The sequence below is a fragment of the Zalophus californianus genome, chromosome 15 (genome assembly GCF_009762305.2).
Source record: "Zalophus californianus isolate mZalCal1 chromosome 15, mZalCal1.pri.v2, whole genome shotgun sequence".
Lineage (NCBI taxonomy): Eukaryota > Metazoa > Chordata > Mammalia > Carnivora > Otariidae > Zalophus > Zalophus californianus.
The window spans coordinates 4,239,696-4,255,310 of NC_045609.1; the positions used below are offsets into that span (position 1 = coordinate 4,239,696).

Sequence of the window (15,615 nt, forward strand, 5' to 3'; positions counted from 1 at the left end):
TGGGGTTCTAGAGGGGAGAGGGGTGGGTGGATGCGTTAGCCTGGTGATGGGTATTAAAGAGGGCACGTTCTGCATGGAGCACTGGGTGTTATGCACAAACAATGAATCATGGAACACTACATCAAAAAATAATGATGTAATGTATGGCGATTAACATAACAATAATAAAGTAAAAAAAAACAAGAAAGGAAACAACAAATGGTGGAGAGGATGTGGAGAAAGGGAAAACCTCTTATACTCTCAGTGGGAATGCAAGTTGGTAAAGCTACTTGGGAAAACAGTACGGAGGTTCCTCAAAAATTTAAAAATACAGCTACCCTATGACCCAGCAATTGCACTCCTGGGTATTTACCCCAAAGATACGATGTAGTGAAAAGAAGGGGCACATGTACCCAATGTTCATAGCAGCAATGTCTGCAATAGCCAAAATGTGGAAGGAGCTGAGATGCCCTTCAACAGATGAATGGATAAAGAAGATGTGGTCCAGATATACAACAGAATATTACTCAGCCATCAGAAAGGATGAACAACCACCATTTGCATCAACATGGATGGAACTGGAGGGGATTATGCTAAGTAAAATAAGTCAAGCAGAGAAAGACAATTATCATATGGTTTCACTTATTTGTGGAACATAAGGAAGAGCATGGAGGACATTAGGAGAAGGAAGGGAAAAATGAAGGGGGGGAAATCAGAGGGAGAGATGAACCATGAGAGACTATGGACTACCGGAAACAACCTGAGGGTTTCAGAGGGAAGGGGGTGGGGGGATGGGTTAGCTTGGCGATGGGTATTAATGAGGGTACTTATTCCATGGAGCACTGGGTGTTATATGCAAACAATGAATCGTGGAACACTACATCAAAAACTAATGATGTACGGTATGGTGACTAACATAGCATAATTATAAAAAACAGTCATTTAAAAAATAATAAATAAAATAAATAAATAAATATTATTTTAAAGATGTAAAACTAAAAAAAAGAACATTCGTTTAAAAAAAACAGGAGAAATTCCTCAAATCCAGGGCAGGTGACGTGGTTGTAGACATTATTATTGTTGTTGTGACTATTATTTGGTCTGTGAAAAACTCTGTTAAGAGTATGAAATGACAAGGTACAGACTGGGGGATAATATTACCAAACCACTTATGCAACATAGGACTTGTGTCCAGAATCTATACGGATCTCCCACAATGTAACAGGGAAAGATCTAATTAGAAAATGTACAAAGACAAGAAGAGATATTTTACCAAATGGCAGACAAGCATAAAAAAATGTCCAATATCATTATGGAAATGGAAATTAAGACTGAAATTAGAAATAACCACACTCCTATCAGACTGGCTAAATTAAAGGTAATGATAACACCCCATGCTGGTGAGGATGTGGGGAAAACATGATCACCATCCACTGCTAGTGGGAAGGTAAAATGGAACTCCAGGATACAGTTTAGTACTTCCCTAGAAAATCTGAACAGGCAACCATCTATATGACTCAGCAATTGCTCTACGGAAACATTTATTCCAGAGAAATGAAAAATGACCTGACCTAAATCTCTACACAAATGTTAATAGCAGTTTCCTTTGTGCTGGTCCCAAACTGGAAACAACTTAGGCATCCTTCAATGGGTGAGCAGTTAAACTGTGATACATCCAAACCATGGAACAGAACATAGATACACAAAATGACCTGGATGGATTGCAAGGCTTTATGCTTAATTAAAAAAAAAAAAAAAAAAAAGCAAATACTGGGGCACATGGGTGGCTCAGTTGGTTAGGTGACCGACTCTTGATTTTGGCTCAGGTCATGAGCTCAGGGTCATGAGATGGAGCCCTGTGTTGGGCTCCACACTCAGCACAGAGCCTGCGTGAGCCTCTCTCTCCTTCTCCCTCTGCCCCTCCCTCCACTCAATGCGCTCTCTCTTTTTCTCCAAAAAAAAAAATTAAAATAAAAATCTTAAAAAAAGCAAATCCTAAAAGCTTATATACTGTAGGATTGTCCTTCTAAAAATTCTTGAAATAATAAAATTACAGAGATGTAGACAGACTAGCAATTGCAAGGGCTTAGGGAAGAAGTGGGGCAGTGTGTGGGGGAAGGAAGGCAAAGTATAGGGAGCTGTGAGGGGATGGATCTGTTCTGCATCCTGAACGTACAAATGTTACCACCTTTCATGTTTGTTCACACACCATGCAAACAAGAATGTATGTAAGGTTGGTGAAATATGAATAAACTCAATGTCAGTTTCCTGTCTTTGATATTATATGATAGTTATGGGAGATGTTACTGGTGGAGAAACTGATTGGGGGGTATAAGGAACCTCCCTGTACAAAAGAGTTGCAGCTTCTCATCAATTTATAATTGTTTTATATTAAAAGATAATTAAAGAGGGCACGTTCTGCATGGAGTACTGGGTGTTATGCACAAACAACGAATCATGGAACACTACATCAAAAACTAATGATGTAATGTATGGTGATTAACATAATGATAAAAAATTTTTAAAAAAGTCAACATGTAGTAACTGAGACTGGTCATCTGGAATAAACAATTCTGAGAAAAAAAGATAATACATTTAATAAAAAATTTATATATATACATACACTATGACATGTAAAAATAATATGAGAGGCTCAAATTTAAAAAGGTATTAATCAGTTATATGTTATGACATGTAAAAATAAGGAGATTAAAGACTGAGTGTAAAACCTATAACTTCCACAGGAAAAATTAGAAAAAAAATATTTTTAACCTTGGTTCAAACAAAAAGCACAAAACCATTAAAAATGATTTATTTTGATAAACTGAAATTCATTTGAATTTGTAAAATTCGCTTTTCAAATGATACAGTTAAGGAAAAGAAAAACATGAAAACTGAGATAGAATATATTCAAAATACCTATCTGGTAAAGGATCTAACATACATATAATATATGTACTAACATAATAATCTGTAGTAACACACATACCTGCACATACACATATTATAGATATTTTCATAGTTATACGAAAAATATGTGATGACACTTTAACAAAAAGAAACAGATAATGACATGAAAATATATTGAAAGTAATCAGTGATCAAGATAAAGGAAATTGAAGTCACTATTAGGTATCAATCATACCTATCAAAATGGCCTAACTAAATAAACTAATAAAACCAAACCAAAACAAACAACAAACAACTAAAACCTAGCTAACAATAGCAAGTACTGGAGAAGATATGGAGCCCCTGAAACTCTCACTTCATGCAAAATGCTAAAGATATTTTGGAAAACAGTTGGACAGCTTTTTAAATTCCTGGGTGGCTCAGTCAGTTAGGCTTCTGCCTTCAGCTCAGGTCGCGATCCCGGGGTCCTGAGATCGAGTCCCGCATCAGGCTCCCTGTTCAGCAGGGAGTCTGCTTCTCCCTCTACCCTTCCCCCCTGCTTGTGCTCTCTTTCAAATAAATAAAATTTTTTTTTTTTTTTTTTGTAATTTTATTTGCCTATTTGACAGAGAGAGACACAGCGAGAGAGGGAACACAAGCAGGGGGAGAGGGAGAGGGAGAAGCAGGCTTCCTGCGGAGCAGGGAGCCCAATGCGGGGCTCGATCCCAGGACCCTGGGATCATGACCTGAGCTGAAGGCAGACGCTTAATGACTGAGCCACCCAGGCACCCCTAAATAAATAAAATCTTTAAAAAAAAAGATACTACAATACAACCTAACAACCCCATTGCTAGCCCGTTACTCAAGAAGTGACAATATGCGTCTACAGAAAGACTTGTGTTGGGAAAAAAAAAAGTTCATCAGCTTCTGGATGGATAAACAAACGTGGAATATTCTTAAATGGAATATCATTCAGTAAATAAATAAGTAAAAAAATAAACAAATAAAACTGGTATAATCAACAAAATGAGTATATCTCAAAAGCATTACACTGGATTCAAGAAGCCAAAGGCAGGAGGATTTGTATCGTGTGATTCCATTTATGTGATGTTCTGAGGGAAGAGGCAATATTCAAGGGATGGAACAGTAGTTGTTCCAAAAGGGGGCCCTAAGCAACTCTGCGGTGTATTGGAAATACTCAGTATTTTGGTTGTGGTGGTGCTTAGTTATAAATGTTTGTTCACACTCACAGAACTGTATGCCGACAAAGGGTCATTTCCATTGGACGTAAATTATACCTCAAATTCCAGGAGGAATGGCAGTGATGTGGGTTAGCCATACATTTTCCAGAGGCAAGAGTGTACGTGTCTGCAAACAAATATAGTATCATGTAAGCATGCACGTGTATCTGCTGCAATGTGGGAGGAACTCCCCCAAAGACCCGCATGTACTTGGTATCTCAGGGTGATCTATGGTTACATCCTCACCAGCAAGAGAGCCCAGCAGAGTCCAATGCCAAGGGACGGGGCAAGGAGACAGTGAAACGGATTACTCCTGTGAGTGGGACCCATTTCCTCAACTCACAAGTTACTAAAGCCTGGGGGAGCTAAGGTCAGATTGTTCCCACACTAGAAGTAACAGCTTAAAACTCTAGAAAAAAAAAAAAAAACGTATCTTCCCTCTATTAACCTTCTATATCCTTTGGATGACATATTTACTTAGGAGCACGTGTCCAAATAACTATCAGCTCTTGTTTTCACGTTTACCAAAACAAAACAAAAACGGGTGTGAGCAAACAGGTTTTATAGAAAATTCTGGACGGCATCCTGAAACTCGTTTTCCTGGCAGCATTTAAAGACTACCTCAGCAAGCGTTCCATAGCCTCATAATGGCTCAGTAAACACCTCCAGGCACACGCGTTTCTGCTGTATCAAAACGTTTCAGCCCGTGCTAGTGCAGCCCTAGGAACAAGCACCGGGGAGGAAATGTTAGTGTGTGTCACGGCACTGCGGTTTTGAAGGGAACTGGGCTTGGTAATAAGCCTTGTAAAGCTAGCCAGTACAGGGTAATACCTGATCCTCTCTTTTTTCCTTTTTGATCCATCAAATAAGTATTCAGCCTGGAAAGTCTTGCCTATCATTTCTGTCAAATGAAGGACTGCTTCTGAATCTTTCAAATATCACATACTTTGCGTCCCATCCCCAACCCTTCTCTTCAACCCCCAAACCTCACAATCAATGGCTCCCTTTAAACAATAGTATGGTTAGTTACATTTAATCCTCTGCAATCACGGTTACTTATTACTGTTAATAGAGTCATCTTCTCTAGTTTTATGGAACATTGTACAGGACTTGACACCTAATGTTCATATTTGCTGTACTTCAAATCTCATAATTTATTTTATTTCTAATCTAAGTATTTCTACTCTGCCAGTAAAAATTAAAATTGATTCTAGGAGCAACATACAGAAGCTGAATAATCCTCAGCATTTTTGGTCTGACTGGAAGAAAAACTGTTGCCACAAACTACACCCAGGAACTTGTTAAAGATTTGCTGCTTCTACTGTTATTCCCCAGAGGTCTAAATAGGGCTTGAATTATCAGTCTTACGATTGGGCTATAATAATAAAGTCAGCTCTTCCCATTACACCAGCTTTTCTGCAAAGGAATATTCCTTGAAGGTGGGAAGAGGCAGGTGTTGGAAGAAGCTGCCGAGTCAATTATTTGATCACATTCTGCACAGAGCACTACAGGAGAGCCCTCCAGAGCAACACTTCTCGGGACTGAATGGTAGTCATGCTTAATCAGTTAGCAAATGCACAGACTTCGTCTCTCCAAGAGAGGAGAGAAGAGCTAACTGGACAGATGACCCTGATTCCTATCCCACAGCTTGGTTTACACACAGATAAAGTAAATTATCATTTGTGTTCTATTTTTTGAGAAAAACGGAGTAAATTTTCTTGGCCCCTAGATCCCTCTCTATTGCGAAGCCTGACGACTCCACAGACAGTTTTCCTGTGTGCTGGGCCTGGAGCATCATGCCCCTGACTCGCCCTCAAGGTCCAGCTCTGCACCTTCTAGACCACACTGTGAGCCTCAGTGGGTTGCCCCTTATGGTGGTTCCGCTTCAATTGCTTTTTAGCTTCTGGCAAGGGCGGCAGACCTTGTGCCTCACCGTATCTACAGGTGCTCACGCTCATGGAGCCCCCCTGAAAGAGTCGGGTAGAGAACACCTGAGTCCCACCTTGAGCTCACGAGACCTAGACCATCAGGTCATAGGTGAGTGTTACTCTGCAGTTGGTTCATAATTCCTTCCTGGGGCAGCACTTGAAGACTGCAAAGTACTTGCTGCTGCATCTGGCCGAGGCTCAGTTCCTTGGACAATATTCCCCAATCTCACTGAGCCAGCATTTGAAACATTCAAAGTACGAAGGCAGTCACTATGGATACACCCCGTTAATTCAATTAACTCTCGTTCAATAATGGACTCATTTAACACATGTTTACTGAACACTTCCTGTGTTCCAGTTATCCGACCACGTAGCAGAGTGACATAAAGGCACGCAATATCTCCCCGAAGAAGCACTCTAGAAACCAGTCCTTCTGGTTGCACACAGAACTGCATTCTTAAGGTTCAGGCATGAATTCCTGAGGCCACAGAGACCCTGACGCTCTGATCAGCCCACAGTGACTAAGTGTCCAGCCACACATGCTGGGTGTATAAGCACCATCCATCCAAGAAAATCACTTCAGTTAACAGAAAGCTACAGGCAACCCACTGCAAACATAGCTCAGATTTGCCCAGACGTTTCTGGGTCTTGGACAGGGGCAAATAGCTATGTTACCTGTGTCTCTGTCCATGTGTGTGTGTCTGTGGTATGTCCATTTCCCTTGCATAAGCAAACATTTTATCAGAAATTCATCTGATAGAGTTTTCTTGACATGAAAAAAATAATAAAAATATCCCATTTTTAAAAGATAACAAAACACTGTTGACTTTGAAAAGAAACTAGCAAGAAAACATTTTCTGATTCCAAAACTTATTTGGCAGGAACACATTTCCCTCCCAGGCACAGATTTTTTAAGGTAGCCAAAAAATAGGCAATTTACCTAGAGAAATTATTATATGTTGTACTATCATCCAAGCTATTAATGTTAATATAAACATTTCTTTTTGATTGTTAGTAAGAGTGCAATAAAATTCCACAAAAAGAAAAACAAGGATGTAAATAGATTTCATTTGCATGTAATGGCAAATAGACAATTTCTCAGAAAGTATGAACAATATTTTACTGATTACAGTATTTTAGAACAAAAATCCCATCAAAATCCTGTAGTTTATACCACCCTGGAGATAGTGGCCATACAAAAAATAAGCAAAGGAAATATGACCTTCCACATTATCCTTGTAATAACCTGTTGTGAACTATGATTTGTAATTAATGAAGACTCCGTTTGCTGTGGGTTACAACCCATGGGAAGGAAGCATTGGAAAGAAAGCCCAGACCATACACTGAACTACAACAATTTGTTCAATAGGATAATATAAATAAGAGGGCCTGTATTAAAGTAGATGTTTCCTTTTGTTCTCAGGAAGCACCCTACCTTTATGTCCATTAAAGTATTTTATGTAAATTGAATTGTGTGTCGAAACTAAAGTTGACGGATGGCCTCTTTTCTGTATCACGCCTATTGATCATCTGTTGTATTTAAGAGCGCCCCTTGCTTCCAAAGAACACAGCCTCTGTGTTCATTCATCCCATGCTCTAATTGCTGTTAAGATGAAGACCTCTGTCCTAATTGAAACGAGCCCAACTGCCTGCCAGATGAGGTCAACTTCTCCTATTAAGATGCTTCTGTTCATTAAAAGTATGCTTGTCTTTTTAACTAAAAGCCCGTTTGCTAATAACACACCGAAATACTTCATTCATTTTTGTGTTTTGTCCTTGCCATGGAAACTCTGCTTCCAATTATCTCATATATTGAAGGTTAGAGTTAACTGGCAAGCGTCTAATGTGAACGTTTTTGATAGAGGAATTTTCAGTCTGTCCGTGCAGCCTTTTCACATGTGGTAGCGGTGTTTCCCTCACTGCCCTACAGACTCTCTTCCGTCACGCCCCTCTGCCTGAGAGCAGATGGAGGATGCCGCATGCTGGTCATCGTCTACCGGCCCCAGATGGATCAGGGAAAACACGCGAGGGTCTCCCCTAGCAATACGCCCATCTGTGGGATCCCTTTGGTGGTCATTGCAGGCTTCATGCCACGCTTTCAGCACTTCTGCCGCTCCAGATTGCTTACTTTGAAAGGGTTCAAAGAGAAGAGTTTGTAGTCTGCCAGGCAGAGCAAGAAAGAGAGGGATGGGGGCCGACTTGTACTGAACGGTCAACAAGACCGTGGCCGACGGCTGGTCCTCCCGGATGTGCGTGTATTCTGGCCCCTCTCAGTGCCATCCATGCTGAGCACTGCTCACAGCATCTGACCGGTCCAATCTACCATCCAATCTACCACCAACTGCTGTCAGGCCCGTATTTCTGAATCACCAACCCAAACCTTCAAAATGAGTTCCCAGTTCACATATGAACAGGGCCAAGGGAAAATTTTCTTTCCTTATGAAGAAAAGACCAGGTCTCAACTGCATATCCTGTACAAGACGAGGTTTGGATTGAATTTCACTCAACGTACTCAATTTCCATCCTTTTTAACATACTCATTCTCCCCCTGCTGGCTGTGTGGCATGATTTTGAGAGACTTTATCAACTAGATTAGCTCCTTTAGAAGTAATTCTTGCTCGCTTCAGCCTCTCAAGAAAGAAGGACTGTGACTGCCCTATACCTAGCATTTAACTTCTAATGCAGGCTCACTTTGCCTAAGTGTCATCAATCTGATATAGAGTCATAGAAGTCAGATTTTTTTTTTTTAAATGATGGATCTGCCAGGAGTTGTATACATCTGTAATAAATGGTTCCTTCTGGTGAAATTTCTATAGTTATATTGTATAAAACCTCTAAATTTTCATGAAAGCACCTGCTACGCCTTGCCACATTATTTTGTGTTTTTGCGGTTACTTAACTAGACTCAAATGAAGAACTTGACATTCACTTTGGTTATATCATCCTATTTTCAATCTTGGTAGACACTGTCCATAACTCAACTCTTAAGATATTTGAGGATCTGATTTATTCACTACTATTCTAGCTGTTCCTGCTGGCTTCACATTCCCTGAAATTCTGTGCCATTGGTGTTGTTCACGTAAATCATTAATAAGAGGACAGAACTTTATCCCAGGGGCGAATCAAACCGTGGGCACTAGGGAGATCTCTCCCGTCCACTCAGGCCCAGTGACTGGTGACAAGTGTTGCTTAAAGTCACCCTCTCCTGAGGGATAAAGAGGCAAATAAAAGTGAAAAACACAGAGGAGGATGCAGGGCTCATGCGTACCATTGTGCCTTCCTCAAGCCTTGCTTTTCTTTCACACTTAAGGGCAAGAAATGGTCTTAGTCACAAGATTTCAAGTACTGAACCACAATGTCCCCTGAAACAATCTCTTTTTTCAGGGTCCTCCATAAAGTCTCAAAATTTAGTTGTTGTTGTTAAGATTTATTTATTTTATATAGAGAGATTGAGAGCACAAGCAAGAGGAGGGGCAGAGGGAGAGAGAGCTTCTCAAGCTGACTCCCCGCTGAATGTAGAGCAGATGTGGGGCTCAATCCTACAACCCCAATATCATGACCTGAGCCAAAATCAAGAGTCAGGTGCTCAACCAATGGAGCCATCCTCAAAATTTAGTTTAAAAGGCAAAGCCCTTCTGGACTTCTTGCTGAAGAAGTCAGAACACCTTCCTCCCCTGGGAACAATTCCAACTCTTTCAATCTCCTTGTAACAGGATATCTTGGCAGACACTTCACCGACTGAGCCACCCAGGAGCCCCACATTTGGCTTTAATATCTATTGAGTCACGGCCACCAGCAGGAACAGCACCTCCCCTCCCGACCCGGTGCTATTCTTTTTTTTTAAATCTTTTTTTTTTTTTTTTTTAAATTCATTAGAGAGAGAGTGCAAGCATGAGCAGGGGGGAGGAGCAGAGAGAGAGGAGAGAAGCAGACTCCCCGCCGAGCAGGAAGCCCGATGTGGGCCTCGATCCCCGGACCCCGGGATCATGACCCGAGCCGAAGGCAGACGCTTAACCATCTGAGCCACCCAGGTGCCCCCGACCCGGTGCTATTCTTAACTGTTTAATACACTGAATTTGTGGCCCAGGACAACATGCATGCGGGAATTACGTCTGTCTGTTGGCGCTCTGGACACTGAGTTCACAACGCCACAGCTCTTGCATTTCTTTCTAGTGACCCGAAGCCCGTTCCATGTTTCCTGCATATTCTCGTTTATCTCCGGGTTCATGACGGAGCTCTCTGAGCTGCCTTACTGCTTCCGGGGATCTGTTCTAGCACTGCTCCGAGGACAATGAGGAAACTGTTGAAATTCTTAATGAATAACTGAGACAACGCCCCCACCTTATTTATTAAAAATATGAATTCACCTTCCATCCGTCTGTCCTTTCTAAGAGGTCAACTGAGTAGTATTTCCCAATATTTTGACCCCCTTTCTAGAGTATGATAGACATTCAAATAAATTTTCCCTTTCAGAGTGTTAATGGCTTGTGAAATTGGACTCAGTGAAATAGTCTGGCCAGTAATATAAAAATTTCCCTCCCATCCTGACTGTGTGAATGACAGATAGGCTTTCCTCTGTTTAAAAGATGTGTGATATGTACCTATAAGGGTCTTATAAAGGCAGAAAAAGAAGAGCCATGTAGGACTTTTATTATTCAAATAGGAGACCTTAGATTAGAATATTGAGCCAAATGAAGAAAAAAAAATAAAACCACAGATCTAAATAACAATAACCTTAAAGATTGCATAATCACTGTAATATAGAAAATCAGCAAAAATACAATCCCACTTTTTCATCGTGTGTTTTCCTTAGGAATAAGAAGAAAAAAAACATTCAGATATGTCTTAATTATTCATTCAATATTGGTATGAAGTGGCAGGCTCTATGTAAAAGCATTTCCATTTTATAGGAAAAAAAAAAAACAAAACGAGGTACAAGGAAATGTTCTCGAAGGAGAAAACGGCTAATCAGCCTGTGACCTCCACATGAAATTGCCCTGTGCTGGAAGGAGATTTCTTAATTTGCACAACATCACGCAAATCAAATGAATATGGAGCAAAGGAGCTGAGATTTTCAAATTTTGATGCTAATAGCTGGAAGCCTGAGAAGCTGAAATACAATTTTCTCAGAATTAATATTTTATATCCAAACCAAATTACTTTTCCTAAGGTACTTCACAAGCTATCAGCTGAAGAAGGCCTTCTTATGAGTGGGCAGTGTCTCCCCAAACAGTAATTGTTCCTAGTTATAAATAATACAGCTAGATGTCTCTGTGCTTAAGAATGCAAGAGGTAACCCAATGTAATTCTACTGAGAAAAGCATTTCCACAATCATCCAGCAGAAACAGGAAGGAAGGCTGTTACCACGTCCTTGTTAACAGGGCTCTTCTGACACAATCCAGGTGGAAACCAGTGGAAATACAGTATTTATATTATCTTAATTACTGTTAGCATTGTATTGGCTCTGTCTAGCCCTGGATCTATTTCAGAGTGGGCAAATATGAATGAATGAAAAATAAATAAGTAGTTATATGAAAATAACTCCACCGTACGATCATATGGACTCATTCTCAGGGTCCCCCTCTCTTCTCCTACCCCCAATCCAGCCCAAACACTCAACAGGAGATGTAGGGTTCTGCACGGAGGCCCTCTGAGCCCCACAGGTGGGCACAGAGCTCAGCCATGTAGGTCCAGCACTAGGGATGACCATGTCATGAACCCCAGCAGGAAATTAATCATAACACTGCCTGATCAACACTAGGTATCAAGTAGCAGGAGTTCCCAAAATGAGGAGGCTCAACCAGGAGGCACCTGGCTGCATGATGTGAGCACCTTAGAACCACTGCTGTTATTTGTTGTAGACCATTCAAATTATGAGACAATTACAGAAATTAACCTGCCTCCTCAAATTCACGGGCCCATGTATCATGATTAAGGACACGGATGGGGTGCCGTTAGGAACAGAAGAGGGGAGGGCTGGGAGGTGGCCGTGAGAGACACCTGCCGTGAATAGAGAGCTTACTTCCTTTAGCGAAATGGTTGCAACCAGAGGTACTTATAGATTTTTTTTACACCAGTGCTCCAACTGGGGCACTTACTCTTCCTTGATAGTTACCTGCACATGTGCACGTACACACACACACACACACACACACACACACACACAGGCAAACACAAACACAAGCACATACACACACACGTGTAATTTTTCATTCAGAAAACATCTGGTGAATACCTTACATACTTCAGGCACAATCCCAGGTTCTATTGCTAAGAAACAAATGAGTAAAAAAAAATAAATTAAAAATTAAAAAAAAGAAAGGTAATTGTTTTTTGGATGTCACAGTTATGTTACCTATTACTTTATTCCACAGGTTAACTAACTAAAATAAGCAGCATTCACCCACCTTAGACATACATTTTATAGTACATTTTCCCTCTATGGACTTATTTTACATATATTGAGATACACCTTCCAACCTCATTTAAACCACACATTCTTTTTCTTTTTTAAAAGATTTATTTATTTATATTAGAGGGGGGAGCAGAGGGAGAGAGAATCTCAAGCAGACTCCCCGCTGAGCATGGAGCCTGCCGTGGGGCTCGATCTCATGCCCTGAGATCCTGACCTGATCAGAAACCAAGTCGGATGCTAAACGGACTGAGCCACCCACGCGGCCCTCAACCACACATTCTATAATATATTCTGCCTGGGAATTTAGTTACTGATAGCTTCAATAGAAAAATGTATCTGTTAATAAGAACAGAAATCAGCATTTATTTCACGTTTACTAATGTACAAGTTCTGTGCACGTGTATTCTTGATTCAGTCAGCAAACAGGGTGTTTAATGGTGTAGTCGGTCTTTCCTTCTACAATGAGAGGACAATGACGACACTGAGGTGAAGATTTTCATCCGATGAGTCTTGAGGGAACTGCCACCTATAACGCCCTCCCAAACTCAGGCAGGGAACAACTCAATAGTTTATCAGAATTCCTTTCTCTCTCTTTCAATCAATCTCTCTTTCTTAAAAAATAGAAAAAAATCAAAAGAATTAAAATTAATAAATGTTTTGTTGTATCCTTTGTAAAATTACAGATGAGATCCAGATTATAAACAGCCCCCTTGGGAAGTAATAACTTTTAAAACTCCATGTAAATTTTTATAATGGTTCATTTTAGGTAATTTAAACATAGATCAAGACAGGATGCGTTGATCCAGTTTTCTTGATTTTTGAGAACGTTTGCCTGCTCTTCTCCCTGCTTTCTTCTCCATTTTTCAAATATCTCTGTCCTCATCCCTTGCTTTTCTCCTGATCTGCCTCTCCTCTCCCTGCCGCCCCATCTCATTGTTCTCTGTGCCATATTTCATTCTACCAACCCCATCTTGCTCCTTCTCTCTGATTTGCCCAGAATTGTCTCATTGATAAATATACCAGTAACAAAACTGAAGAAATTTTTAAAAATCATAATGAATGTACTCAGTGGACATGTACAACAAGTATGACTAGTAATGACTTGAAGTACATACTTGGGGAATTTTTTATTGTTTAAAAATGATAACAGAATATCTTTCTATCAAATTTTGTTATTCCAAACTGGTTCATGGGTCAATAAGGGACAAGAATGCACACAAAGCACAAAAGTACACATAAAAATACATGCATGAAACAATTCTCTCACAGTTTCCTGGGTCCAGAAATCAGAAATGTCTTAACTGGATCTTTCCAGCAGGAGATCTCTTATGTGCCCACAGTGAAGCTGTCAGATGGGGCTACGGCCATCTGAAGGCTTGACTGGGGAGGGAATATCCACGACCAAGGAGGTTTACTCACAAGTCGGGCAGCTGATGCTGGCGGAGGTCGGGAGTCCTCAGTTCCCCTCCACATAAACCCCACTATAGGTAGGTGAGTCTTGGACTTGGCATGGTGACTGGCTTTGTACAAAATGAGCAATCCAAGAGATTTGGTCTAGATATTGCTTGATATCCATAATAATGCTAAGAAGCTGTTCAAATTGCCTAAAATCTCACTGAACAAATAGTTTCTGCCTTAATTCCACAAGGAGGGAGTGGCGATACAATGGAAAAGGAGGTATGTGAGGACATGTTTCATAATGGCGTCTACACCTTGTAGATCACTGTCTCCCCGTAGAAGCAGAATATCTTGAATTCATACCACATTCATAATCAATACAATGCCACACAAAAGAGTTCAATTGTAGGAGGGTGAGTAATTGATTCATATGAGTAAAAACTGGAAAAATTGTTGCGGTCTGAGATTTGCTGTCCTCCCCAAAACTTGGACGTTGTGGGTCTGAACCTCCAGTGCCTCAGAATGTGACTGCACTTGGAGATAAAGTCGTTAAAGAACTAATTAGGGTAAAATGCGGTGATATGGGTGATGCTGATCCAATATGACTGATGTCCTTGCAGGCAGAGGTTAGGACGGATAGCGCGCATGCACACAGGAAAGATCCCACAAGGGCACAATGAGAACATGGCTGCCTACAGGCCAGGAGAGAAGCTACAGAATGAAAGCAGCCATACCAACACCCTGAGCTTGGACTTCTACCCTCACACAGCTGTGGAAAAAATAAATTTTTTTTGTTTAAGCCACCTCGTCCATGGCACTTTATCAGAGAAACCTTAAAAAAAATAATATAGTACTGGAATAAATCAACGGACAGAAAGAACAGCCAGTGGAATTGGGCAAACAAAAAAGTAAAGAGATGCAAAAAGATTCGAACAGGTAAATTCAACATTTTGTTGTTTCCTTCTATGGTTATGTCACATAATCGCTTATTTGGGTGTGCTTTTTATGTGTTTATGTATAGCATGGCATGTTCCTTTGGTCTTGGGTTCAATTCTTAAAGAAGCAGAGCCAAATAGACTTATGGTAGAGATCAAAGCAAGTGTAAAAGCTACTGGCTCCTTCTTAAACTTCTCCTTATCACAGCCTCTCCATGTGCCGTGCAGCCCAAAGGCAAGATGGCTCAGCATAGAGGAGCTAAATGAATAGCTAAGTAGTTGAACATGAAAGATCCCATATGGCCTGTTTATCACACACCCACACGTGCTTGGGCACACACACGCACACACACACACAGCTATCTCCATCACGGTGAAAGACTGCCTTCTGTTTATTTTCTTACTTTACGTCTTCCCCCATTTCCCAACTTTGTCACATTATTAGACATCACTGGACTATCTTTGACAGCACTATACTTCTGCCTTTCCTGACTATAATTCTGATGATAATATTTTCTTTTCTTTTTTTTTTTTTTAGGATTTTATTTATTTGACAGAGAGAGAGCGAGAGCGAGCGAGAGCAGGAACACAAGCAGGGGGAGTGGGAGAGGGAGAAGCAGGCTTCCCGCCAAGTGGGGAGCCCGATATGGGACCCGATCCCAAGACGCCGGGATCACGACCCGAGCCGAAGGCAGACGCCCAACGACTGAGCCACCCAGGCGCCCCGATAATATTTTCTCCTTGTACTCTTTCTCTATACCAAGATCTATGTTCTATTCTCAAAAGGCACTTTTGTAAAAACTGGAAAGTTTATTAAATTAATGGAATA

At 40.7% G+C, this 15,615-nt stretch overlaps 1 long non-coding RNA gene across 1 annotated transcript in view; it reads right to left on the bottom strand.

The window, feature by feature from the left end:
• The window catches only part of LOC113923803, a 583,801-nt gene that overhangs the window by 105,236 nt on the left and 462,950 nt on the right, over nucleotides 1–15,615 (bottom strand). The gene's annotated exons all lie outside the window — the stretch shown is intronic.